We start from the raw sequence: 27,527 nt of genomic DNA, 5'->3' as shown, positions 1-27,527 counted from the left end.
GTCCTTGGTGGATGACTATAACTTGGAGGATGTAGGTCACACTATAACAAGCGGCGGGCGGCCACAATTCACTCACGCCCAGCAGGGTAGTCAAGCAAGGCTTGACAGAGTTTACGTGTCCCTAGCTCTAATCCCCCACTGCAATAGCTACAATGTTATACCTGTTTCATTCTCTGATCACAGCCTCGTAAGTTTCGTCATTGGCAATAAGCAAAAGCAGCCACGATTTAACTGGCACCTGTGGAAGTTGAATGCTAAACTGCTCAATGATGAACCCTTTGTTAAAGGAGTTGAAGGAAAATTAGGGCGGCTAGTGAATGATGAGCCCGAAAATTACTCGGCTGCCTGGGAACAACTTAAAAATGAAGTAAAAATGGCAGCGATTGAAAGAGCAAGCATCAAGCGTCGAAATGAGATGAAGAATGAGAAAGCTCTGCAGCGCCAGCTAGAATACTTGTTAAACGCTGTGAGTTTGGAGCCTGAAAAAGTGGCAGACGAAATAAGAAAAACCAAAAGTGAACTTGAGGTGATAGACAATGAAAGATATAGGCAGCTATGTTTCGTGCACGAGGTGAACGATTATGGCTTGGGGAAGCACCGAATAAACGCACTCTTACTGACGAGAAAAGGTATGCATCAAAAAATGAAATCAAACAGATCCGCTATAAGAACGAGGTGACGGGTGAGCAGAAAAAGATAGAGCAGGCGTTCGTGGAATATTATCGCGAGTTGTTTAGCAACGTTACTCGTGTCAGCGAGACTTTCATCACAGAATTCATGACTGGTATGCCAAAGATAGCAGATGACGTCAGGGAAAGTCTTGAGGAAGAGATAAGTGTCCGCGAAATCGAGGCCGCTATCGGCGAACTGCCGGCAGGAAAGTCCCCTGGACCAGATGGCTTAGGAGCCACATTTTACAAAGCGTTCGCCCATCAACTAGCATATGTGTTGCATCGCGTTATCAATGAGGCGTATAAAACAAGGCGGGTGCCACCGTCCTTCAGAGCTGCTCATATCGTCTTGATTCCTAAGACGGATGATCGTGACAAGCTGCTGTCAGTAGGTTCATACAGGCCTATCAGCCTTACGAACACCGATTACAAAGTGTTTATGAAAGTGCTCGCGAAGCGGGTGCAAGGCGTGATCAAGCACTTAGTTGGGCCGCATCAAACATGCGGCATCAAAGGTCGAACAATCTTCACGAACACTCACGTAGCCAGAAATGTGTTAGAATGCTGCGATGACATGGACGGCCAAGTTGCCATGTTGCAACTCGATTTGGCGAAAGCTTTTGACAGGGTGTCACACGAGGTCCTTTTCTGCATATTGAAGCATGCAAATGTAGGCAGCACAATTTTAGACGGTGTAATGATGGCCTATCGCGATTGTTGTACCCAGCTCATAATAAATAAGTCACTAACGGAAAAGGTTCCAGTGCAATCTTCAGTAAGACAGGGATGTCCACTGTCTCCTCTCCTGTTTGCTATATATGTCGAACCCTTTTGTTTAGCAGTAATTCATAAAACAACAATACGAGGTTTCAGAATGCATTCTACTGAGGTAAAACTGTTGGCGTATGCTGATGACATAGCCGTATTCTGTCAAGATCGCGAGAGTGTGTTGGAAGTGATCAACCTCGCTAAGGCTTTCTGTAAGCTGACGGGCTCAGAGATAAACTGGGAAAAAAGTGTTGGTATATGGCACGGTAACTGGGACATCAAACCAGAAAGGTTTGCTTGTACGACATGGACAGGCACACCTACGACGTATCTTGGTGTGCCATTCGAGCACTATCAGGAACCCGCAAGGTACTGGAGTGATGCAACGGAGAGAATGAAGGAAAAGACGGGAAACTGGCAGGGCCGCGGCCTTTCAATGTTTGCGCGTGCCTCTGCTTGCAATTTGTTCTTGATAGCCAAAGTTTGGTATGTGTTGCAAGTGCTGTGTATGACCCGCGCAAATGTGCAGAAAATGCATCGGGTTTTTGCTGTGTTCATATGGGGCTCAACTTGGGAGAGGGTGAGTCGTACCAACCTTTTCCGCTCAGTCCGCGATGGAGGCCTGGGTCTTTCTCATTTGTTTATTAGGCAGATTGTGTCACGTTTCTTTTATCTGCGCGATCAAAGCGACAGTTTCTTGCGCACAGTCATACAAGTTCGACTTGCGAAAGCGCTTCCTGAATTTATTGTGACTACAAGTGATATAAGATGTCGCCGTGTTACTGGTTACTTCCATGAAATTGTTGTTTCCCTCCGCATGTTGCATTCAAGGTTTTCAATGGATTACCTCTGCTCTGTTACAAAAAAGCAACTGTATGCAGACTTAATTGAAAATCTACAGCCGACACCAATGTACAGGTCTGTTTACTGTGGGGGCCCAGGAAAGGACGTTTTAAAACGGGTTAAAAAAATGCCCGTAAGACCTTCAGTGAAATCCTTTTTCTTTAAGCTGCACACGAACACACTACCCGTAAAATCATGGATAGATCAGAAAGGGATATTTGTACCCTGGACAATTAACTGCTTACTCTGCAAAAAACCAGAAACTATTGAACACGTTTTTATTGACTGTTGGGACCCTATATTCCATTGGGACATACTGCAGCGAACTCTAAAGAAACAACTTCCAATAACGCCATACGGGATCCGGTTTCTCCCAGTCAAGTGTGATGAAGGCATTCCCTTTGATATGTTCATGCTACTGGGCCTCCACAGTCTGTGGCAAACCAGAATGGCAGTCCGCCATGCAGATGTTAATGTTCGGTCTGTACGCGAAAATTTCATTCAGCATATGGTCTACATGAGAGAAGTCTATCAGGCGTTACCCGAACCCCCTGAGTGGATTAATGTATTTGATGGAATGGTGTGTCTGAAGAAATTTTGACTGTATTCCGCCAACCGAAGTCAGGCTGGTGTGTTTTGTCTGTATATTGAGTGTCATGATACCGGTAATAAAGAAAAAAAAAAGCGTCGGTGGTTCAGTGGTAGAATACTCGCCTGCCACGCGGGTGGCCCGGGTTCGATTCCCGGCCGACGCATGTTTTGCTTCTGCGGCTTACGCATTGAGCACGATATAAATAGATGGGAACTATGCTGACGGAGCATCCGCGTCGGTGGTTCAGTGGTAGAATACTCGCCTGCCACGCGGGTGGCCGGGGTTCGATTCCTGGCCGACGCATGTTTTGCTTCTGCGGCTTACGCAGCGAGCTACGATATAAATTGATGGGCAGTATGCTGACGGAGCATCCGCGTCGGTGGTTCAGTACCCCATGGAACAAAAAAACCCCTTTCGACCATCCACGGTTTTACAGTGAGAGTTCCCGTATGGAGTTTAAAAAAGAAAGACTTTACACCAGCTGGGATTGACATTGCTTTCACGCGCTTTAAAACGTTCTTCCCAAGGCCTGCTCTGTAAAGAGACCGATATAGCGCTACGGGCAGAACCACATCGCAGAGATCTTTATAGAGCTTTTTCCCATTGACTTCGCTCAGATATTCAAGTGAAAAACGTGTTGACAGAAACCTGCACGAAATCACGACTTCACGCAGAAAGCCATGGACGCCGCCAGGCAAACTCCCGACGGGCACAACCATATTAGGCAGCTGCATCCCCAAGCGAAGTTGACAGATAGTACGTAAGAAAGGATGGTTCACATCCCTGAAGAAAAAGAAGCGATTGTATAATATGCAGAAAAGAAGAAACAATTGAGCATGTGTTCCTGCAGTGTTGGGATGCTGTGTTCCTCTGGGATGTGCTCCAGCGTACCATCAAAAAAGAGTTTCCACTTGACGCCTATGGAATTCGTTACTTACCAATAGAAAGTGATGACGGAACCCCTTTTGACTTGATTATGTTAATGTGCCTGTATAGTATTTGGAAATGCAGAATGGCGGTTCGGCACGCTGATCCTGATGTAAGACCTGCATGACTGTATTTTAGAGAAAGCATCAGAAACTTTTTTGAGGAGCAAAAGTTGCAGGAATGTGTCCCAGAATGGCTGTCACGTTTGGAACCGTTATTGTCGATGAAGGACTTTTAAGTACGTCCGCACAAGGTGTGCGGTCGTTTTTAACTTAGTGGGTGATTGCGGTTTGTTTTGTACGTATATGTGAATACCGGAAATAAAGAAAAAAGCGTCGGTGGTTCAGTGGTAGAATACTCGCCTGCCACGCGGGTGGCCCGGGTTCGATTCCCGGCCGACGCATGTTTTGCTTCTGCGGCTTACGCATCGAGCACGATATAAATAGATGGGCACTATGCTGACGGAGCATCCGCGTCGGTGGTTCAGTATCCGATGACGCAGAAAAGTTAAAGCAGGTCACAGCATATCGTCCTATCGCCCTCACAAACGTAGATTATAAAGTTTTCATGAAGATTTTAGCCCGTAGACTACAGTCAGTAATTCAAGATATAGTCGGTCCCCACCAGACGGGTGGGATCAAGGGACGCTCTATTGTTTCCAATATTCATAGAGCGAGGTGTGTGCTGGAATGTTGTGATAACACAAATAGCTGTGTAGCCATCCTTCAGCTAGATCTTGAGAAGGCATTTTATTGTGTTTCGCGCGATATCTTGTTCTGCATACTCGACCATGTGAATGTAGGGTCCATTATTTGCGAGGGAGTGGCCTTGGCGTACCGGAGCTGCAGGACAAGATTAATTGTAAATAAGAGTTTGGGGGCCCCCATTAGCCTGCAGCGTTCGGTGCGCCAGGGTTGTCCCCTCAGCCCTCTTCTATTCTGCATTTACATTGAAGCGTTATGTTTGAATATCATGGAAAGTGAAAAAATTCGAGGCTTCCAGCTGCAGGCGGCAGAACTTAAGCTGCTGGCTTATGCGGATGATGTCGCGGTGTTCACAGTGAACCGGGAAGGTATAACCGAGGCCGTGGCACGCGTAAAAGAATTCACCAGGTCGCCGGTAGTAAAGTGAATTGGTCAAAGTCCTTGGGGCTTTGGCACGGAGAATGGCCAACGAAGCCCGGCAATTTTGCAAACGTGTCCTGGGTGACGACCCCAGTAATGTACTTAAGCGTCCCACTGGACGGTTATCGCGATAGCGATTCGTACTGGAAAGCACAGACGCAAGCCACGCGTGAAAAGGCGGAGGGGTGGAAAGGGCGACACCTTTCAATTTTTGCAAGGGCCACAGTGTGCAATCTGTTTTTTATGTCTAGGCTGTGGTACGTGATGCAAGTGTTGCATTGTGCAAGGATGAACGTACAGAGACTGCACCGGATCTTTGCCGTTTTTTGTGGGCTGCGGACTGGGAACACTGCAGCCCGACCAATTTGTATAGGCGGGTGAAGGATGGCGGCCGGAGTCTGGGACGCTTATTTCTGCGGCAGATTGTACGCAGATTTTGTTTTGTGCGCGATGTAAGCGATCCGTTTTTGCGCACTGTGTGCCAATTAAGGCTCGGAAATGCACTGCCGGACTTTGTTGTCTCAACCGAAAGTTTCTCGGGACGTATTTTTGGTTACTTTAGAGAGGTTGTCGCGAGTGTTCGATTCCTGTCTGTTCGATTTTCGTATGAATATTTATGTTCTGTAAGCAGGAAGAAGCTGTATAAATATTTGTGCGATGTAGTTCTTCCACAACCTATGTACAGGGCCTTATACAATGGAGGCCTGGGGCGCGACGTACTTAAGCGTGTGAAGGCGATGCAGGTGCCGCCAAGTGCAAAAACTTTTTTCTTTAAATTACATACCGGAACACTACCAGTAAAGGAATTCTTGGAAAGGAAGCATTTATTTCTACCTTGGGGATCACATTGTTTAATTTGTAAACAACCAGAAACAATAGACCACGTTTTTTTGCACTGTTGGGAGGGGGTATACTTTTGGGACATCTTACAAAGGACTTTAAAAAAGGAATTTCCGCTCGACTCTCATGGTATTCGGTACTTGCCTGTAGAGAGTGAGGATGGGACACCATTCGACCTTATTATGCTAATGGGCCTCCATTGTATTTGGCGCTCCAGAATTGCAGGATATCATCGCGATCCTGATGCACGGCCAGCACGGATCTATTTTCGGAAGTGCATGCATAAGCATATTGAAGTTCAGAAACTTGCTCCTGAAGCTCCCGAGTGGCTCGAAAGAGTCGAGCCTTTGGTGACGCTTAAGGAGTTTTAACGTGACGAAGCCACGCACCGCTTGGCGGATAGTGTTGTTAGTTATTGCTTATTGTGCTCTAAGTGTATTTGTGTATTGTGGTTCTTGCCGAAGTAATGCAATAGAGGAAAAAAAATGCGTCGGTGGTTCAGTGGTAGAATACTCGCCTGCCACGCGGGTGGCCCGGGTTCGATTCCCGGCCGACGCATGTTTTGCTTCTGCGGCTTACGCATCGAGCTACGATATAAATTGATGGGCAGTATGCTGACGGAGCATCCGCGTCGGTGGTTCAGGATTCCCTTTCCGGCCACCGAGCGTGACGGACGTGTGTGTCATGGGCTCCGTAGGAGCGGCTTCAGCGGCCCAGCAGGGCCGCGGTTACAGGAATATTGGATCAGACAATGATTACCAAGTTGTTTTGCCTAGTTTGCCAACAGGGCATTTTGTTTTGAACACCGTTTTTCTACACTGTGATGTTAAGGCCCGCCCGTATCGGGCAGAAGATTTTCGCGACGCGCTCGCCGAGTTATCGCTCCTGCCGGAAGTGATTGCCCCCGGAGCCTACCGCATGAGCCATGTGTGGGCGGATACTTTCAAGGACGAAGATGCGGTGAAAAAGTGCCGCTGTATCGTAACTGATCCTGCCAACCAGGACGTTCGCATGAAAGTGCATTGGCTGCTGCACAGCGTGCCCGACGAAGACGTACGGCTTGCCTTCGCGCCGTGCGGGAAGGTTACAGACGTCGGCCGAGAGCGTTGGCGGGTGCATAGCCTACCAGATAAGGGCTCAACTACCAGGCTGGTCACCTTGAAGTTGAAGCCGGGCGTAAAGCTGGACGACCTGCCGCACCAGGTGAGCGTCGCCGGCGAGTTGGCCCTCGTAGTCGTGCCAGGCAGGGCTCCGCTCTGCCTTCGTTGCCGTGGCACGGGCCACATTCGTCGTGACTGTCGCATCCCTAAGTGCAGTGCATGCTGACGCTTCGGTCGTGAGAGCAGCCATTGCGAGAGGACGTATGCCAGCGTAACAGGACCGACAACCATGGACGACGCCTCAAACCTGCTCATGGACGAGGCGGACATGGAGGAGGCAGCAACGGCGGCAAGTGTGACAACGGAGGTAGCCGAAAAGGCGGCGATTCCACTGCCGCAGCAGGGACAACCCGGAACTGAAGCGGTTACTGCAGAGCTGCAACAACCGCCTTCGCAGGATTCTTCGACAGTTCCGAGTGCCGAGCTGAAGACCTCAGTTGATTCTGAGGTGTCTCCTAGCACTTCAGAACCCGAGGATATGGACAGCCTTAGCTGTTCAGCCAGACTGGCGGGGAAACGACCACACGACAAGACCCTTAGCGTTGGGATGAAGGAGGACGGCGGGGGTGGAGACGAGCCACCGACCAAAGCCCCAGGTATGCGGAGGTCTACCTTGAAGCCGCGACCGAGCATTCCGGTCGATTCGCGGCAGGCGGGTAAACCGCCTCCGTAAGCCGCCTCCGTAAACTTGGTTGGTCTAGCTAAGGTGGGTTGGGAGGGGTTTCCGTAAACGCCATGGCCCTCATCCTGAGAGGTTCGTTTTTTTGTGTGTACGGGCTAGGAAAGAGGCGCCAAGTCTACTTTGAGTGCCATTTTTGTTTGGTCTAGTTTTATTTTTTTCTTCCCTGGCTTTCGACGCGCTTATCGCCACAGTGTCATGAGCACAGACCCCTGGGCTATTGTAATGGGCACCATTCTACCGTGTAGCCATGGCGGTTAATATCGAAAGAGCGCTACGGGTAGCGACGTTAAACGTACGGGGCCTCGGAGCAAGACGACAATGTCAGCTAAGTCGCCTTCTGTTAGATAATGACGTGCATATAGTGGGAGTCCAAGAGACAAAAATTGAGAGCCAGGAGCTCACCTACCGAATGGTGTCCAATTTTCGTGCTCATTTCGACGTGTGTATTTCTCACGCGAATGGTGGATCAGGTGGTTGCGCCATATTCATACGCAACAAGTTTGGAATCTGTGTGCAGTCAGTATTTTCATGTGACAGTGGACGCCTCTTAATTGCTGATATCGTCTTTGGCGAATTGGAGTGTCGCGTCATCTGTTTATACGCGCCGAATATTGACATGGAGCGGCGGGCATTCTTTGAAAGGCTTGAGGCGTACCTAAACTGTCAGAAAGTGATAATACTGCTTGGCGATTTTAACTGTGTTTGCAGTGTTGATGACCGCGCAAAACATTCGCGTGTTCGTGAGAAGAGTGCAGAACTTCTTAATACACTTGTGCACGAATATGACCTTGAAGACATTGGTAGCGTTTTCGCCAGCGGCACTCGTCCGCAGTTTACGCACTTCCAGCAAGAAAGCCATGCAAGGTTAGACAGATTATATGTCTCTGCTGAATTGATACCCTTGTGTAGCGAGTACGAAGTGAAACCCATCGCATACAGCGATCACTGCTTGGTAACGGCCACTTTTGGAAAGACGCAGAAAAAAACGAATCTTTAGCTGGGACTTGTGGAAAATGAATGCGCAGCTGTTGTATGACGAAGCTTTTGTCGACGCTGTAACGAAAGAACTGAAAAATTTGACTGCAAGCGAGTCAGAAAGTTACGCCATTCGTTGGGAAGATTTTAAGCAGAAAGTAAAAGCAATGGCTATCGAAAGAATTAGTGTCATTCGACGCGATCAGAAAGAAGCAGAGACAAAGCTTCGCCAGCAACTGCAGTTTTTTGTTAGTATGGAGAATGTGGAACCTGGTCTGTGTGTTAGCGGAATAAAGGAAGTGAAAACTGAACTTGAACGGATAGATTCGGAAAAGTACAAGGCGGCAGTAGTGCGATCAAGGTCCGAGAAGCTGTGGGCGGGAGAAATGCCAACCAAGCGGGCTCTCTCAGATGAAAAGAGATACGCATGTCAAAAAGAAATCCGCCAGCTAGCTATAGGTGACAACATCACGTCTAACAGAAATGAAATTAAGCAAGCGATTGCCGAGCACTTTAAAGAAATTCTAAGTCATCCACGGGACCTTAAAGATTGTTTCCAAAAAGAATTCCTTCCATTGATGCCAAAGCTTGACAAAGAAGTAAGGACACAGCTAGAACAACCAATCACACCAAGTGACATAGAATGCGCAATTAATGAGTTGGCCGTCGGGAAAATACCTGGCCCGGATGGCTTAGGGGCCATTTTTCTATAAAACCTGCCGGTCTGAGGTTGCCCAAGTTCTTTACCATGTTGTTAGCGAAGCGTATGACCAGAAAAGACTGTCCTTGTCCTTCACAACCTCACATATCGTGCTAATCACGAAGAATGATGATGCTCAGAAACGTTTGTTGCCAGGCTCATATCGCCCAACAACTCTTGCTAACGTCCTCGAGTGTTGCGATGCCCTGGGCGATCACGTCGCGAAGATGTAGCTTGACCTGGCAAAAGCCTTCGACCGCGTCTCGCATAAGGCATTGCTCTGCATACTTGAACACACGAATGTGGGCAGTATGATTACGGAAGGCGTCACAGACTACAGGCTGCCGAAGTCAAAATTCTTGCGTACGCGGATGGCATCGCGGTGTTCTGCGCCAGCAAAGATAGCATTAGGGAGGCAACTAATGTCGTCGAAAAGTTTTGTGATGCGACTGGAGCCCAGATAAACTGGGATAAAAGTCATGGCTTCTGGCATGGCGATTGGGTGGACACACCAGAAGCCTTTTGTCGGCTTACCTGGTCAATGGTGCCAACGCAGTACCTTGGTGTGCCTCTCGGAAACTATCGCGACCCTGAACCATACTGGAGAGATCAAGCCTTGAGGGCTTCTTCACTCTTTTTAGGACGTCCTGTCCTGGGCCACCGCGATGTGGAGAACGGTAAAAAGGTACAGAGAGCATGACATCTAAAGAAAAGGGGAACGGGTGGCAAGGCAAACAACTGTCGATGTTTTCTAGAGCCACTGTCTGCAACCTTTTTCTAATATCTAAAATCTGGTACGTCATGAATGCGTTGTGTGCGGCGAGGATGAGCATTCAAAAAATGCACCTGGCTTCAGGATAAAGGACTCTTCATTCCCTGGAACACTGTCTGCTTTTTATGCAAGAAACCCGAAACAATAGAGCATGTATTTCTAGACTGCTGGGACCCGATCTTTCATTGGGATGTACTCCAATGAACTTTAAAAAAACAGTTACCCCTGGATCCGTACGCCATACGTTTCTTGCCTGCAAATACCTCAGAGGAAATACCTTATGACCTCATTATGGTCCTGGGCCTCCACGCGGTGTGGAAAACACGAATGCAGTTCGAACACGCGGACTTGGTTGTTCGCCCGGTTCGAGAACATTTCATTGAGAGCGTTGTGTGCTTCAGAAATGTGTACAACGCACTGCCTGATCCACCGCAATGGATATCTGTACTTTATGGATTAATGTCGCTCAAAAATTTTTAAAGTCGTGTTGGCCAAAGTGTGGCCGCCACGTTTTATTTCTTGTAAACCTCTTGAGTTGAACGTCAAAATCTGCAATAAAGAAAAAAAAAAAGCGTCGGTGGTTCAGTGGTAGAATACTCGCCTGCCACGCGGGTGGCCCGGGTTCGATTCCCGGCCGACGCATGTTTTGCTTCTGCGGCTTACGCATCGAGCTCGATATAAATAGATGGGCAGTATGCTGACGGAGCATCCGCGTCGGTGGTTCAGTGGTAGAATACTCGCCTGCCACGCGGGTGGCCCGGGTTCGATTCCCGGCAGACGCATTGCTTTACTTTTGCCGGCTTCCGCATCGAGCACGATATAAATAGATGGGCAGTATGCTGACGGAGCATCCGCGTCGGTGGTTCAGTGGTAGAATACTCGCCTGCCACGCGGGTGGCCCGGGTTCGATTCCCGGCAGACGCATTGCTTTACTTTTGCCGGCTTACGCAGCGAGCTACGATATAAATTGATGGGCAGTATGCTGACGGAGCATCCGCGTCGGTGGTTCAGCCATTCCGTCACGCCACCGAGCGTGACGGACGCAGGATCATGAGCTCCCACGGAGCGGCGACAGCGGCCCTTGCCGGCCGCGGAAACAGGCTAGATGTAAAGGCCGGAATACATGCGAGGATTTTTTTCACGAAAAACGCGCGTCAGAAAGCGCCGCGGCGGCGCTGCAAAGAGAGTTCGCTGGGCACGCATACATGGAGCGGAAAACCGGCGGACGCCGCCTCAGTGTGGGCCTACGAACTGAAAATATTTTCGCCAAAAAGAAATAAACAAATGAGCTTTAGAAACCATTCTTCTTTGCTTATAACAACTAAGTACAACAGAAACATTCTAAACATTTGTTTACGATTGACGTTAGCCGCTTTTAAGAATGTTTCGGTATTTTTGCGCCTGTTTAAGCGGAGCGCGCGCGCTGGATGGCTACACTGTGTGCAGACAACGAGGTACAGCTAGTACAGCGGCGAGCTTTTTGGCCCGATCTAGTCTAGTTCACTATAGCCCGATCTTTCGTCCTCTTGATCGTTCGCTTCTCTCTACAATCACTTTGGGTTCGGAGGCACTGCGAGAGGCGCAGAATATAAAGAAGTGCGCGTAGCTTGGCCAGACTACTCGACTCTCCATGGGGGTACTCGGTCGGCTACTTCTTCTAAAGAAGAGGTTGCTCCTGGCGAAGGCGAAATAACTCGAAGAGAAGAAGAGAAGAAAAAGGAGATTTTGGGTGCATCCCGTATGGGAGGCACGAAAACAGGAGGGCGAGTACCACACCTCGGTAAGTACGTTTTGGCTGATTGCTAGCGACTGACCGATTGTCCTCTCTTCTGCTTCTCGTCTAATGCTCTGGTGCAGGCGGAATCGTAGCTCATCTCTCCGATTAAAAGTTTTAACTTTACCTGCTTTCGCGTGGCATGAGCATGAGATTTTCTTCCGTTTGGAGAACATCACAGATCAGACAGCTCTTGCAGCATGTTTTCAATAATTTGCGCGTTCGGGGTGTCAGCTGGGCATAGTAAATATACGTGGATTACATTCAAGTATGCGCAAAAAAAATTGAGAATAGCTTTGTATAGGCCGCGATTGTGCTCAAAAAATGTGAGAATAGCCTCGTATAGGCCGCGATTTCAGGGATTCCATCCTGGTGTCTTCCAACGTATATTTTTGAACCGTCGGTCACGTCAGCCTCCGCGTCCGTTCTGCATGGGCCATGAAACGCAGTCGGGCGGTCAGGATTCCCCGCGAAGGCGTGTATTATTTCACAAGCAACACGTGTTCGCTGCGCACCGCTCCCGATCCCATGCTACTGACAAGAATGGTAAAGGAAAAGTTTTCCTTCGAGTGGCGACAAAGGCTGTACAACCCTTAGAAAAACAGGCATTAAAAAAAAAAAGCTGCAGGTCTTCGTGTGATTTTGCTTGCAAAGAGCCCATTGAAGCGAAATGAAAGAGTAGGACGGAAATTTTAACGTTTTCATGAAATAATGGTATACCGCTGACAGTTTACTTTTGTTTTCTGTCATTATTTCAGTACAAACTCATGAGGAAGGACCCGGAGATGTTTTTTCAATACTGTAGGATGACTCCGCAGCAGTTTGACGAGCTGCATAGGATCATCCAAAGGGATTTGGAGCACCAGTTCCTTTGCAGGGAGCCTCTCTGTTCTGAAGAGAGGCTGGCCATCACCCTCAGGTATACTGCAGCGTTTGTGACACCTATGTCGTCATGCATGTTATTAATTTTTCATTGTATGCAGATACCTTTCCTCGGGAATGGCCATCAAACAGGTGGCCATGGTGTTCCGAGTTGCACCGTCAACCTGTCGAAAGGTGATCCACAATACATGCAGAATTATCTGGAAGCATTTGTGGAGCCACTGTATGTTCCGGTGAGTACTGCTTGTCTTAATTTACTGCTCCCTGTTGTGGAGCTTGAGTAGAAAATGTTGAACATATATATATATATATATATATATATATATATATATATATATATATATATATATATGCTTGGTATTTGTATTTATTCTAATATTGTTGTGTTAAGTCTAAGCAGTGTTCCCTGGGATGAAATTTGTCTTTTTGGCACACTTTCTAACACTCTGCCGCTGTCTTTAACTTCATTTTTGGGCTTATATACATTTCCCCACATATCTCCTCCTGAAAAATGCTACAACAGTGACACAATTTTGTGTGTATTCTGTGTATTCTGTGCATTCATGTCACCTCTGCGTGTGTGTGTGTGTTTTTTTTTTTTTTGTTTGTTTCTTTTGGCCATCGCAGTGCCATTTTCTGTATTTATTTATTCTTTTATTCGTTTTTTTTTTTCCACTCCTGCAAGCGAGGAACCTTTCCATGTGGTCACCATATGCGAACCACACGGACACTTAAGCGCAGACACTTAAGCGCAGCCGCAACCTGTGCGTGCTCGTGCTATCTCCTAAAGTCGCGCGGGGCCACACAGACGCGGCTAGAAGCCATACTGACGCACACAATTGGCAGGCACTTACCTTCTTTTGTTAACCACCCCCACGTTTTTTCCCTCTTCCGAACTAGTCGCGTGCCCGCCCAGGCCGCCTCCCTCTTTCACCTGTTTCAAGCGGCGCCTTTGCTGGACCATCTTGGCGTTTGGGTTTCCTTCCTCTTTTCCCTGTGTTTTTTTCTCATCTTTAATTTTTTATCTTTCTTTATTTGCTGATCTTTTTTCTTTACAAGCCCTCTGTGTGCCATGTTCACTGCTATAAGAAGATGCATCCGTGCACTGTATGATCACTCTTGAAAAAGACCAGTCCCTGGTCGAAACGTTGAATAAATCTGTTAAGTTTTTCAATGTGACTTCCCCAACTTATTATATATTTAGTCAGTTGCCTTGAAGATTTTCTTATTCCTTATATTGCGATCATGGCACCTGAGAAAGTCACGGCGAAAAACATCACCTGGAGGTTTCCAAGCACCTCAACGGCTACAGTAATCATCGGCGATTCCCAAATCAAGCATCTCCATAATCACTTTCATCCTGGGCGGAACGGGACTCCCGCCTTTATTTTTCAAAATGGAGCCACTGTCGAAGACGCAATACACCTGCTGGACTTCGTGCCTCGCACTGCCACAACAGTGGTGCTGCATGTCGGCACCAACGACGTTTCGAAGCAGCCAGCAAGCACCACATTCCAGCGGTACCGGCAGCTGATCAGCACTATCAAGGAGAAGCGGCCGACCGTGACCAAAATTTATGCAACTTTGGTGCTCCCTCGATCTCCCAATCGCCGCACGGGTGGTCGTAACCGGCGTTTCGTGGAGCGGTGCAACCGGGAGGCTTGCAGGTTCAACGACCTTCTGCGCAGGTACTGCTGTCGCACGAGGGGAGTCTTCTATATCGACCATGGGCTCCAATGGATTCCGACCGGCCGGGTTCTTGCTGCGGACGGCCTTCATCCGAGTTTCGAGGGCGTAGCCCTAATTGCGGGCCATCTGCAGCACATAATCCTACAGGACTCGGCACGAAGCCAGGCACGGTGGCTGGACCACGCTTCGTGCGAACCATCGAGCAATATGACGCCAAGATGCCCGAGTCCGGACCTCCCCCCTCCACCGCCGCCAGCAGCGGAGCGCCGCTACGACCTGCGTAGCAGGTCATTCTCGGACGTTGCCCGCCAGGGTGCTTCAAACTGACGCCATTGTGTGCTCCCAGGTGAACTTTCCAGCTCTGAACCTTCTAGAACATTTTTAAAGGGTCGCAAAATTGTTGAAAAAAGAATAAGATATCAGCACCACGTCAGTACTTTAACTTCTTACAAGAGAGATAATGTTGTACCAAAGGGTTTAAGGATATATGTGAAACCAGCCGTGTCAGAACTGTCACCGAGCCACGTGGCAAAATGGAGGGAGATTTTGAATGACGCATCTATTAGGCTTTTGAATGTCGTGATAGAACATGATGAATCTTGCCTTGATCGCTTGCGGCAACAAGAAAAAGAATTTTTTGAATGTAATTCTCTGACAGAGAACGAGATGCGCACTTTGGAAGACTTCAAAGCCAAAAAAAGTAGCCTATTATTTGCCAAAAAACAAAACAAACTCAGTCGCGACGGTATTGCTGCTCCTAACGAGAGTCTAGAAATGATAAACATAGCCGGAGATCCTGCTAACAGTGAACATGGCTCTGATAGTAAACAAACATGTAAGGGTGTCTCTATAGTTAATCTCTCGGATTCAGACCTATCCAACGAAGAGCGGAGCATCTTATCGAAAGGCCTGAGCTTTTGCCCTGCCAGCGGAAACTTGAATGAGCTCCAGTTTTACAAAGACTTGGACAATTTTGCCCGTCGCCTTCGGCTCCTTGAGTACTATGACAATAAGTCTCAGAACAAACACGCTGGACCATCTGTTCCTTCAACTATGCACTGGACTCCACCTCCACAGCGCGACAAATGCCTCGATCTTTACATAAAGGCCGTGCACAGTGATATACTGTCCGAATATAAAAGGCGCTCATATTGCCGAAAAAATCTTTCACACAAAGAACAAATTGCCTTGAAGTCCCTCGCCACCCGGTCCGACATAGTAATAAAGCCCGCAGACAAAGGTGGTGCAATTGTCGTAATGAATACCAGAGACTACAAGAATGAGGCAGAGCGACAGCTAAGCAACCAATCTTTTTACAAACGTGTAGCTTCCGACCCAACATCACATTTCAAACACCTGGTCCAAACCACTCTAGATGACCTCGTAAAAGAGAACAAAATAACTGATAAAGTTGCCAGGTCTTTACTTCCGTTGTCTCCCATCCCCGGTAGGTTCTACCTTTTGCCAAAAATACATAAGGAAAATAATCCAGGACGACCAATTATTTCCGGAATAGGAACCACGTCAGAAAAAATTTCCAGTTTTGTCGACAGCTTAATCAGAGACATACCACCAACTTTTCCTTCGTTTGTGAAAGACACAACTCATTTTCTTTCTGACATAATTGATATGTTCATTCCAGAAAACAGCATACTCGTTACCCTCGATGTCGTGTCCCTATACACCAACATACCCCATTCGGATGGGATCAGGGCAGTCGCTAATGCTTACAGAGGTTCCAAAGTGGAAAGACCAGTGGATGGCACGACCCTTGAAACACTTCTGCATCTGGTGCTGGAAATGAATAACTTTGAATTTGATGGCGACCACTATGTGCAAATAAGTGGCACATCAATGGGCACAAGAGTAGGTCCTAATTATGCCAATATATTTATGGGCATTCTGGAAACTGAATACCTGGAGAGCTGTCTCTTCAGACCCCTTTTTTATAGGAGGTTTATAGATGACATATTTCTTATATGGTGCCATGGTGAAGAAGAGCTACTGAAATTCATTGCTAACTTTAATAATGCTCACAGAAGCATCTCTTTTTCCCACACCTACTCGACATCTACGATCAGCTTTCTGGACATCAAACTTCAGATCTCGCAAAACAAGCTTGTCACCTCCGTGTTCAGGAAGCCAACGGACAGGCACCAGTACTTGCACTTTGAAAGTAGCCACGTTAAACATTGCAAGAAAGGAATACCATATAGCCAGGCTCTGAGATTTAAGCGTATCTGCTCGCGTGAAGAGGACTTCGCTTCTAACTGTGAGATACTCCGCAAGGATTTAGTCCGACAGCGCTACCCGAGGTCTATCATTGACGATGCCTTGGAAAAAGCTGCAGCACATGATCGCCGTACAATGCTAAATAGCACCAAGACTGCGCAGACGAACTACCCAACTAATCTGATATTAACGTACTCTCCATCAGCACCGAATGTTAATCCTATTCTCAGAAAGCATCACAACATTCTCCTTCAGAGCGACAAAATGAAGCGCTTGCTTCCCGAAGCCCCCCGTGTCGTATATCGGAGGGCAAAAAATATCAAAGATGCCGTAACCTCCTCGAAACTAGACAACGGTGTAGTCTCAGGGTGCACACCTTGCAATAAACCGCGCTGCAAACTCTGTCCAATGATAAATAAGGTCACAGAAGCTCACAGCACAGCATCGTCTTTCTCATTCAAAATTCGAGGAGATTTCAACTGTGACACCAGCAACGTGGTCTACCTTCTCGAGTGCGGTATGTGCCGTGCTCAGTATATTGGGCAAACTGAAACTCCTTTCCGATTGAGAATAAATAACCACAGAGCACATATACGATCTCTGCCAGATCTGCCGCTTTCAAAACACGTAACGACAAAAGGCCATCCATTTGGAAGGTTCAAGGCCACCATATTGCAATCTGGCTTCCAGACACATCACGACAGGGAAGCGTGTGAATCATATCTAATATTTAAATTTAACACCTTGTCTGCTGGTATTAATGAGAGCCCTGGCAAACTTTCCTGCCTTTCCGGCTAAATCTTCCTGCAATGTTTTGTTTCTTTTTTCTTTTCCTTGTGAACTATTTTGCATCCAAAATATTGTGTGTGAAATCCATTACGATGACAGTTGCGTAACGATTTGTTCTGTATCGAACACTTTCCATTCTGGTCGAGGTACTGACATTATTCTTGTTGTGGTTAAGCACGAATTTTGTGACGCTCGTCTCTCATGTGTATTCATCGCATTATTATCGTTTGGTTGTTGCTGATCACTGCGTTTGGGTAAACTTTGTTTCTTAGGACATTTTTCTACTCTTGAACTGTATTTTTGTGCGCCTCTATTATTTCGCTTGGTATTTGTATTTATTCTAATATTGTTGTGTTAAGTCTAAGCAGTGTTCCCTGGGATGAAATTTGTCTTTTTGGCACACTTTCTAACACTCTGCCGCTGTCTTTAACTTCATTTTTGGGCTTATATACATTTCCCCACATATCTCCTCCTGAAAAATGCTACAACAGTGACACAATTTTGTGTGTATTCTGTGTATTCTGTGCATTCATGTCACCTCTGCGTGTGTGTGTGTGTGTTTTTTTTTTTTTTTGTTTGTTTCTTTTGGCCATCGCAGTGCCATTTTCTGTATTTATTTATTCTTTTATTCGTTTTTTTTTCCACTCCTGCAAGCGAGGAACCTTTCCATGTGGTCACCATATGCGAACCACACGGACACTTAAGCGCAGACACTTAAGCGCAGCCGCAACCTGTGCGTGCTCGTGCTATCTCCTAAAGTCGCGCGGGGCCACACAGACGCGGCTAGAAGCCATACTGACGCACACAATTGGCAGGCACTTACCTTCTTTTGTTAACCACCCCCACGTTTTTTCCCTCTTCCGAACTAGTCGCGTGCCCGCCCAGGCCGCCTCCCTCTTTCACCTGTTTCAAGCGGCGCCTTTGCTGGACCATCTTGGCGTTTGGGTTTCCTTCCTCTTTTCCCTGTGTTTTTTTCTCATCTTTAATTTTTTATCTTTCTTTATTTGCTGATCTTTTTTCTTTACAAGCCCTCTGTGTGCCATGTTCACTGCTATAAGAAGATGCATCCGTGCACTGTATGATCACTCTTGAAAAAGACCAGTCCCTGGTCGAAACGTTGAATAAATCTGTTAAGTTTTTCAATGTGACTTCCCCAACTTATTATGCATATATATATATATATATATATATATATATATATATATATATATATGCATGAACGATGCATTCTGAAAAGCCATCAGTTCATTCTGCCATTCTAAAGAGCCACGTGAAAAGTATTGTAGTGGCTGGAATGAAGTAGTATGAATAGTGAAACGAGTTTTGGCTCATGATTGGCATGCAAAACTAGATTCTCCACAAATCTCTTCTTTTTTCTTTCTGCTATCTAGGAGCCAGGGCCTGAGCAATGGCAAGCTGCTGCAGATAATTTTGGCAGGCGGTGGAACTTCCCCAACTGTGTTGGTGCAGTTGACGGGAAACATGTACAAATAACGGCGCCACCACTTTCTGGTAGCAATTTTTATAACTATAAGGTAAGGTTCATTTAGTGCATTTGTTATATTATAACTTGTCCAGACTTTGTATCCATACAGGGGTGTTGATGCATATGTTGTTTTATGCATTTTCAGGGCACATTCTCCATAGTCCTCATGGCTATCGTTGACGCCAACTATAGATTTTTAATGATTGACGTTAGCGCTCCTGGGCGGCACAGCGATGGAGGCGTTTTCAAGGAGTGCAACTTTGGGAAGAAGCTCGCCCGTAATGCTGCCAACTTGCCGTTACCAGCACGCCTTCCCAAAACCCAGACAGTAGCTCCACATGGCTGCGCCGGGGATGAAGCTTTTCAACTACGGAAAGACTTCTTGCGTCCCTACCCCGGCAAGAATGTGGAGCCTACAAAGAGGGTGTTCAACTACAGGCTCAGCAGAGCAAGGTGTTGAATGACATTCTGTTAGTTGGGCATGCCTTTCTTGGTCCGTTATGAGAAAAGAAAACAAAATGCTCATCTGAACTATAGAGTACATAATTTCTAGCATTGTTAGATGAGTGATATTCAGATATGCTCCACCTGGGCTGTACATTTGGCTTCTGCAATTTGTTACTTGATCCAGTGAAATTTCGTTATGTTTGATACTTCTACCTGGAGCGCAAATAACGACTATGCAAACCTTTATTGCAAGGTGACAGATTATCATGGATTTACTGTCTTTATTGCAGACGCATTGTGGAAAATGCATTCGGAATCTTGTCAGCACGCTGGAGAGTTTTGCTGGGCCCGCTGAATCTCCTGCCTCAGAATGCAGCTTTTGCTGTCCTCGCCTGCTGTGCGCTGCACAACTTTTTGTGTGCAACCAAAGACACCTCGTACTGTCCACCAGGCTATACCGACCAAGAAGATGATTATGGAAATGTCATCCCAGGTCAGTGGAGGTCAGAAGGCGAATCCGGTGCCCTCCTCGACCTGGAACCCACACAGTCGAGGAATCATAAAGCAGCCGCTGCCCAAACCAGGGACATTTTTTGCCCGCTATTTCATGGAAGAAGGTGCCGTACCATGGCAGTGGGCGCACACCGGGCTCCCAGCACCTCAGAATGTGTAGAAAGTCTCCGCACATTATGCAACCTCTTTCTGTCTGTTCGGTTTATTGGAGTTTAACGTCCCAAAGCTACTCAGTCGATGAGGGGCACCGTAGTGAAGGGCTGAGGAAATTTCAAGCACCTGGGATTCTTTAACGTGTACTGACGTCTCACAACACACGGGCCTCTGTATGGTGGTGGTGGTAAAACTTTATTTCTCACAGTAGGGGTCCTGAAGGACACTCGGCTAGGCGCCAGGTGTAGAGGGCAGCTCCCACGTGGGCACAGAGAGCCCGAAGCTGGTCGTGAAGTGAAGCACTTTTCAGTACTTTGTCCCAATGTTCCTTGTTCTGGGCGTAGGCGTCACTTGATGCACAACCACACAGCATATGGGTCAAGTCTACACGTTCACTGCACTGGTCACACACATGTTGTCCGTCGTAATCTGGGTCGATGTGCTTCATGCGCCAGGGGCTGGGGTATGCGTTCGTTTGGAGCAAGCGTAACGTGACCGACTGGCTGCGGGTTAATTTCTTGTCCGGGAGGGGAAACGCTCGTCTGCCTAGATAAAAGTGTTTAGTGAGCTCGTTGTACGGGAATAATTGATCCCTGAACTCGATATGTGAAGTAGCGGGGGAAACCGCAGGGACGCGGCCGATGAGCCCTCGCGCCGCCTCGTGTGCGATCTCGTTGAGATTCCGCAGGCCACCCCCTAAGCTGCCCATGTGTGCCAGGAACCATACGATGGAGTGATCGGTGATGTTACTTCCGCCTAAGATTCGTAGCGTCGTCTTGTCTATTCCGCCCTTGGCGAAAGCTCGAGTGGCTGCTCTAGAGTCGCTGTACACAGTTGTGAAGCTCGAGTCTTTGAGAGCTAGTGCTATCGCTGCTTGTTCAGCTACCTCTGGTTTCTTCGTGAAAAAGTGTGAGTGAGTTACGCGTTCGCCCGTGTCCGTCGACTACTGCTACCGAGTAGGCATGCTTTCCCGGTATGTACGCTGCATCCACGAAAGCTGTCTGGTCTGGAAACCTTGCCGCGTCCGCAGCGAGGGCTTTGGCGCGGGCGAGTCTTCTTCCTTGATTGTGGATCGGGTGTACGTTTCTTGGGAAGGGGAACACTTTAATTGCTTCTCGCACGACTTTAGGTAACTGCACGACATTGTCCCTTCCTGCTATGGTGTTCAGGCCGAGCTTGACGAGAATCTCTCTGCCCGCTTTAGTGCTTGATAGGCGTGCGATCTGTGCCGTGTGCTGTGCCTCGATGATTTCGGCAAGGGTATTGTGCACTCCTAGCTGTAAGAGAAGATTAGTGGAGGCATTATCGGGAAGCCCCAATGCTGTCTTGAAAGCTCGACGTATGTGTACTTCGAGCCTTTCCCGATGTACTTTTTTCCAGTTGAGCATCGCAGCCACGTATGTGATGTGACAGAGTACAAAAGCGTGGACCATTCTAATGGCGTTGTCTTCGCTCAATCCCCTGTGCCTATTCATGATGCACCGAAACATCCGGATCGCGTTTGCAATCTTGATCGTGATGCTGTCCAACATTGCCGAGTTCGACCCGTTGCTTTTGATGATTAGTCCTAGAATTCGTATTTTGTCAACCGCAGGTATGCGATTTCCATCCCTGTCGTGTAACTCTATGCATGGTGTGGGGTGTCTGCGCCAGTCGTTGGACGGGCGCCCTGGTCTTGGGGGGTGGTAAATGAGCAGCTCCGATTTTCTGGAAGAGCAGCGAAGTCCCATTGGGGCGAGATGGGCCTCGGTAACCGTGATGGCTTCTTGCATACAAGCTTCCAATTCCGCATCGCTCCCACCGGTGCTTCAGATGGTGACATCGTCTGCGTATATGGTGTGCTCCACACCAGCAATTTCACCCAGTGCGCGAGAAAGCTTTGTCATGGCCAAGTTAAATAAGAATGGTGAAAGTACTGAGCCTTGTGGTGTTCCCTTATCGCCCAGTTCAAAGCTCTCCGAGATGTGCTCGCCTATCCGGAGAGTGGCCGTTCGATCCTCCAGAAATGCCTTGACGTAGCGGTAGAAGCGTGTTACGATATTGTGGTCAGAGATGGCTTTCAGAATGGCTTGATATTGGATGTTGTCAAAAGCTTGTTCCACGTCGAGTCCCAGCAGCGCCTTGGTGTCTCGTGTGGGGCGATCCAACAGACTTTTCTTGATTCGTAGCATAGCGTCTTGCGTTGAGAGACCCGGCCTGTAGCCTATCATATTGGAGGGGAAGTACTCCTTTTCTTCTACGTATTCCGATAGTCTATTAAGTATGATGTGTTCGGCTAGCTTTCCTAGGCAGGACGTTAGTGAGATGGGCCTTAGGTTTTGTAGGCCCAGCAGCTTGCCTGGTTTTGGGATGAGGACCGTGTTTGCATGTTCCCATTTGGCAGGAAGATGGCCAGTTTTCCAGGCTTCGTTGATTTGTTGCGTTAGGAACGTGACCGAGCTGTCCTCTAAATTTCGGAGAGCCCGATTTGTGATACCATCAGGGCCTGCTGCAGAGTTACTGTTGAGTTCGTGAATTGCAAAGTGTACTTCGCTTTCTGTGAAGTCCGTATCTAGCTGCGAGTTTGGGGCACCGTCATAGTTCTTTTTTTGTATGTGCCGTTCGATCCCTTTGGTTGCGCCCTTTGATTAGACGTGTGTTGCTCTTTGTATGAAATTTATGTTCTACATAGCAACAGCTCTTGTAACTAAGTGCTCAACCATTGCTGCCTAGACAATCATGCTTCGAAGCATATCTTTTTGCTGTATGTGCTTTAATTAGCTGTGTGCTGTACTTTGTATAATAATATCCTAAGTGTTCACTGCACTGGGAGGCGAGGCCTTGTCAGGTGTGTTTGAAATGCATTTTGCCTAGTCTACCTTCATACAATGTTCCCCTTGTAATCTTTCTTGTCCATGATATGTACCCACTTTCCGCTAAATATGAATACAAAATAGACCTGCTGCCACATTGACCATCAAGCTTTGTAAGGTTTAGGTGGTGTTCCATATCAAACTGAAACGCAAGACAATGAATTGCAGTTGCTCTTAGCTGCCTGCTATTCTGTCCGCTCTGGCACATTGTATTCAGTTCGACAAAAACTTATTTATTGAATAAGACAAGCTGTCTGAGTAGTTGATGTTGCATCATTTCCAGCAGCACGTAGCAGCATGAGCGCAATGCACTTTCAAAACACGAAGGCAGAACAAGCCCTGAACTTCAACTTCAATTCGGAGAATTGCCAAAACACTGCATATATACTCCCAGAAAAAGAGAAAACACCCACCATTATTACAAAATTTTTCTTGCAATCCTGGTGGGTGTTTTTTTTTTTTCAGCGGGTGTATATGCAGTGTTTTGGCAATTCTCCGAATTGAAGTTGAAGTTCAGGGCTTGTTCTGCCTTCATGTTTTGAAAGTGCTCTGTGCTCATGCTGCTACGTGCTACTGAAAATGCGTTATTTATTGTACTTATTGTGCGTCTTCAAAGGTGTACTTTGCAATAAACTGTAGAAGTTCCATTTCCATTTCACGTTTGTGCTCTTGGGCATTCGCGCAGCTTGTGCGCCGCAATTTGTCCATACAGAGAGGCCTGGTCCCTGTCATCTTTTATCAGCTGGTCCACCCTCTGTATGTCGTCGTCCAGCCTCGTTCTTTCATCCCGGCGCCTCTTTCTTGCGGTCCGCTGCCCTTGTCGAGGGGTTGCTGAGGCAGTCTGTGAGCAGCCATTGTATGTGCTCGGCTCCGGGCTGTCTCTGCCGAGGACGCTGCTCTCCTGTGTCGGTTCTATGAGAAAAAAATAGTATTGTGGAACTGAATCTCTGCAAAGCATTGTATATTATGCTGCAAAACAGAGTTCAGAAGAGCAAAATGACTCTCCAAGAACTTGTGCTGCTTCCAGACATGAGCCCACAGGGGCGAAGATAAAGTTCGGCCATGCTGACTGCAGTAACATGCAATGGTAGTTTTCACTTCTTAAGACCAGCTTGTGGCGTTTCTGGATGGTCCTTGCGAAAAGCTCAAGTGCATTTTATGTCTCTGTATGGCTTCAATATTGCCTGGTTCTATTGTATATGTGGGCCCTTGGGTGTCGTACCTTTGCAAAGAGGCAGTAAGGAACTTGAGTGCACATTCTTACCGTCACAATCACTGTAGATGGCATTTAGGACTGCCTCAGCAGTTTCTCCGCAGGCTTCTTCGTCCAACTGTCGGCTGTTGGAGAAGGTGCTGGAAAAAAAATGTTACGTGCAGCTAATCAGCGCACGCTACTTTTCATACCTCAGCTTTGCAAACATTCCTTCATGAACATTTGGAGGCACAGCAGCTGCAGTACTGTCCAGTACTTATTATTGCAACTACTGTAACTTTGTATTTGTTTAACTCCTTTTACATCATCTGGTTATGTAACACGCTTCTCTGAACCCCAATGGAAAAATAAATGGTTTTGAAAAGTGAGCATCATGCTATGGAGACATACCTGCCGATATCCACCTAGTCCTTGAGAAACATGAGCAGGTGAAAATACGGCCACCGCACCTGCTTCACTGCACCTGCTCCAGAGCCACTCGGAGCGCCATCCTTCCAGGCGCGGTGTTTTTTCGTGAAAGTGTCCCTAAGACTCTTCCACCGCGCCTGGACATTGGAGCCTGCAAGTATAGTTTAACGCATTTATTCACCTCAAATGATGAAGAGGGCTGAGGGAAAAAGCCTCACGGGCTTGACCAGCCGTTGACCTGTTTACACAGACAACAGGCGCGAATTTGTTATTAATAAGGCGAGATCACACTGACAGAAAACGAGTAAAAAGCCAGTGATGCACACATTTCAAGAAAATAAAACCAGCCAAGCTCCTCTTGTAAATGCTGATAATAATCCAAAAGCTCGTGGATCGGCGCAGTCAATACATCAACATTATTTTCATGTAACATGATTGAGTGTTTGGGAAGTCGAAAAGCAACCATTTGTTGCCCGTAATTGGTCCTAGCAGTTTTAATATGCCTCGACGGGTGCTGTGCGATATCAGTGTTCCGTTCCGTGTCCGATAAGTTAACATTTCAAAGTATTGAATGCTTTGAAAGAGCAGTTCGTGTTGAAAACTATAGACAGAAAAAATCATCATCCTGGTCGCGGCGAAGCAAAAGAATACTCTGTATATAACTATCTTTACAGCATATGAATTCTTTCTAGGTTGCTTACATAATGGAGTCCCATACAAGGGGACAGTAAGTTGCATGAGAGAAGAGCAATTTATACGCAAGTTTCATAGATTAAAGCCAGGTCATCACCACAATGCCATCGAAAGTGCAAAAGCTATCCTGAATATTTCTCGCACCACTTTCAACAACAGCTGTCTCATTAACATGCTGCTAGCTGACCTTCACCTCGTCGTGGTATGGTTACAGTCTGAAATATAATGCATATTGTTGCAAAGCTTGTGTACCAAATAGAATGGATAAACGTTTGCGTGTAAACAACTACGTGCGGCCAACTTCGCTGTGTACTTATGATCTGGCTTGTTCAGACAGTGCGCGATGCGCCATGGAACAAATGAAATCTTTTTGCACCTGCTTTCCTTGGTGCACGATTCTCGGGCACAATTCTCGTGTGTATTTGGGCCACGATTCTCGTATGCATTTTTGGCTTCGATCGAATGCAAGCATTGTGTCTGAAACGCAGTACCTTAGATTTCATTCGTTAGCTTAGCGACGCCCGCTTCAGCACTCTGAACAAGCGGGCTGACCTCTGTACATGCAAAACAATTCTCAGGCAAATAAGTGTCGCAGCACTATCATGTCGCAGATGAGATTCATTGAATCGTCGTAGCGTCCTCGAGACCTCTACAACGTGCTTCCGCAGGCATCGCCGTGCACCACCGTGCATGCTCTGTGCTCGGCGGTGAGCTAGATTTCTGACGACGGCAAGCATGATATTCGTTTCTAGCTTCGACGAAAAACGAACATTCATAGCAAAGTAAACATACCTTCTGGATCGCATCCTACTTCGGCGACGACTTCGGCCCATGCCAGCCCTTTTTTTCTTATGTCCTTGTAGTCTGATCTTGCTGAGTCCCACAATATGGGATGCCTCTGCACAGCGCTTATCAAGCGGTCGTTGAACTCGAGGCGAGCTGCCTTGGAAGAAGACATGGCCATTTCGATAGGCGAGCACTCGCGCACGAAGCACAACAACACGATTTCGATAGGCGAGCACTCGCGCACGAAGCACAACAACACGAGACAGCGCGGGCGACGCGAGCGAGGAGCGGAAGTGTCAGCCAGCCTGAGCGCCGATTGGCTGCTCCTGCTGGCCGCTTCCGGCGGCCGTCGGACGCCGCGCGTCAAAAATCTGGCTGGGGCAGATCGACGGCGGCGGGCGTATTTTTTGACGCGGGGCGTCGTGTGCGCGCCGTCGGGCGAAAATCGACGACTTGATGCGGTAAAAACGCTCCATGTATCCCGGCCTTAAAGGATGATAACGACTACCAGATTATTTTGCCGCAGCTGCCCACCGGGCGTGTTGTGTTGAACACGGTTTTCTTGCATGGTGACGAGCGTGCGAGGCCCTTTCGGGTCGAAGATTTTCGTGAAGCGTTGGTCGAGACTGGTACGCTCCCCGACGTGGTGGCTTTGGGGGCGTATCAGGTGAACCACGTATGGGCGGTGACTCTCAGTAGCGCGGAGGCAACGAAGCGCCTTCTCGCTTTTAAGGAGGTTCAGGTGAAAGACCGTCGGTGCATCATTATCAACCCAGAAGACCAACAGGTGAGACTGTGACTGCATTGGATGTTGCATGGCGTGGCAGATGAAGACATAAGGACGGCCCTCGCGGCATTCGGAACAGTTACCGAAGTCACTCGGGAGCGTTGGCGGGTTCAAGGTTTCCAACAGAAAGGGTCGACTACAAGAGCCGTGCTCATGAAGCTGAAAGCTGGCATGAAAGTGGACGACCTCCCGCACCAAATCGGAGTCGCGGGAGAGCTGGCTCTCGTTGTCGTGCCCGGAAGGCCAATGCAATGTCTGCGTTGTGGAGGCAAGGGCCACGTCCGCAGGGATTGCAAGGTACCGCGATGTACCCAATGTAGACGGTACGGTCATGTTGTGGCGGACTGCGTGCGGACCTACGCAGTGGTGACAGGGTCGACGGCAAGGGACGAGTCGGTAGACCTGCTGATGGACGTAGACGAGGCTGAAGCTGCTGCGAAGGGTGCCGAGGGTGACGAAGGGCTGGCAGCGACGAAGCATTCATCGGTGTCTACGGGGCAAGAGAGCAAGGTGACCGACAGCGCGGAGACGCAGACGGCGGCAGCGGTATCACCTGGGACAGCTGAAAGAGCGTCAACTGAGGGTGGGAGCCCTCAGCTTGACGAGTCGCTGAAACCAATGGACTGTGAGGCCGCGACGCGAAAGGACAACACTATCGTGGCCAGTGTCCCCGGCCCCGCAAAACGATCCCATGCATAGACCGACAGTGAAGAAGACAAGGCGGCCGCGACTAACGCAGAGGAGCCGCCTGCAAAAGCACCTCCAGTAC

General features: G+C 47.9%; 4 non-coding genes and 1 pseudogene across 5 annotated transcripts; 4 read left to right on the top strand and 1 right to left on the bottom strand.

The window, feature by feature from the left end:
* The first annotated feature begins 2,966 nt into the window (after window positions 1-2,966).
* On the top strand, window positions 2,967-3,037 carry TRNAG-GCC (transfer RNA glycine (anticodon GCC)). The gene has a single exon. It is a non-coding gene; the product is annotated as a tRNA-Gly (tRNA).
* Window positions 3,038-4,133: 1,096 nt separating this feature from the next.
* TRNAG-GCC (transfer RNA glycine (anticodon GCC)) lies at window positions 4,134-4,204 on the top strand. The gene has a single exon. It is a non-coding gene; the product is annotated as a tRNA-Gly (tRNA).
* Window positions 4,205-6,252: 2,048 nt separating this feature from the next.
* Window positions 6,253-6,323, top strand: TRNAG-GCC (transfer RNA glycine (anticodon GCC)). Its single transcript has one exon. It is a non-coding gene; the product is annotated as a tRNA-Gly (tRNA).
* A 4,302-nt stretch (window positions 6,324-10,625) lies between these two features.
* TRNAG-GCC (transfer RNA glycine (anticodon GCC)) lies at window positions 10,626-10,696 on the top strand. The gene has a single exon. It is a non-coding gene; the product is annotated as a tRNA-Gly (tRNA).
* Window positions 10,697-23,430: 12,734 nt separating this feature from the next.
* On the bottom strand, window positions 23,431-26,388 carry LOC149370032 (uncharacterized; annotated as a pseudogene). The gene is made up of 4 exons (XR_016289423.1): window positions 25,978-26,388; window positions 24,523-24,643; window positions 24,136-24,224; window positions 23,431-23,783 (listed from the first exon to the last, which is right to left on the bottom strand). The product of XR_016289423.1 is annotated as an uncharacterized LOC149370032 (transcript).
* Between the last annotated feature and the right edge of the window lie 1,139 nt (window positions 26,389-27,527).

Source organism: Amblyomma mixtum, chromosome 1, assembly GCF_055824585.1.
Source record: "Amblyomma mixtum isolate Tamu chromosome 1, ASM5582458v1, whole genome shotgun sequence".
Taxonomy (NCBI): Eukaryota; Metazoa; Arthropoda; class Arachnida; order Ixodida; family Ixodidae; genus Amblyomma; species Amblyomma mixtum.
Note: the sequence above shows the minus strand (reverse complement) of the source record. Positions and strands in the feature narration are given on the sequence as shown.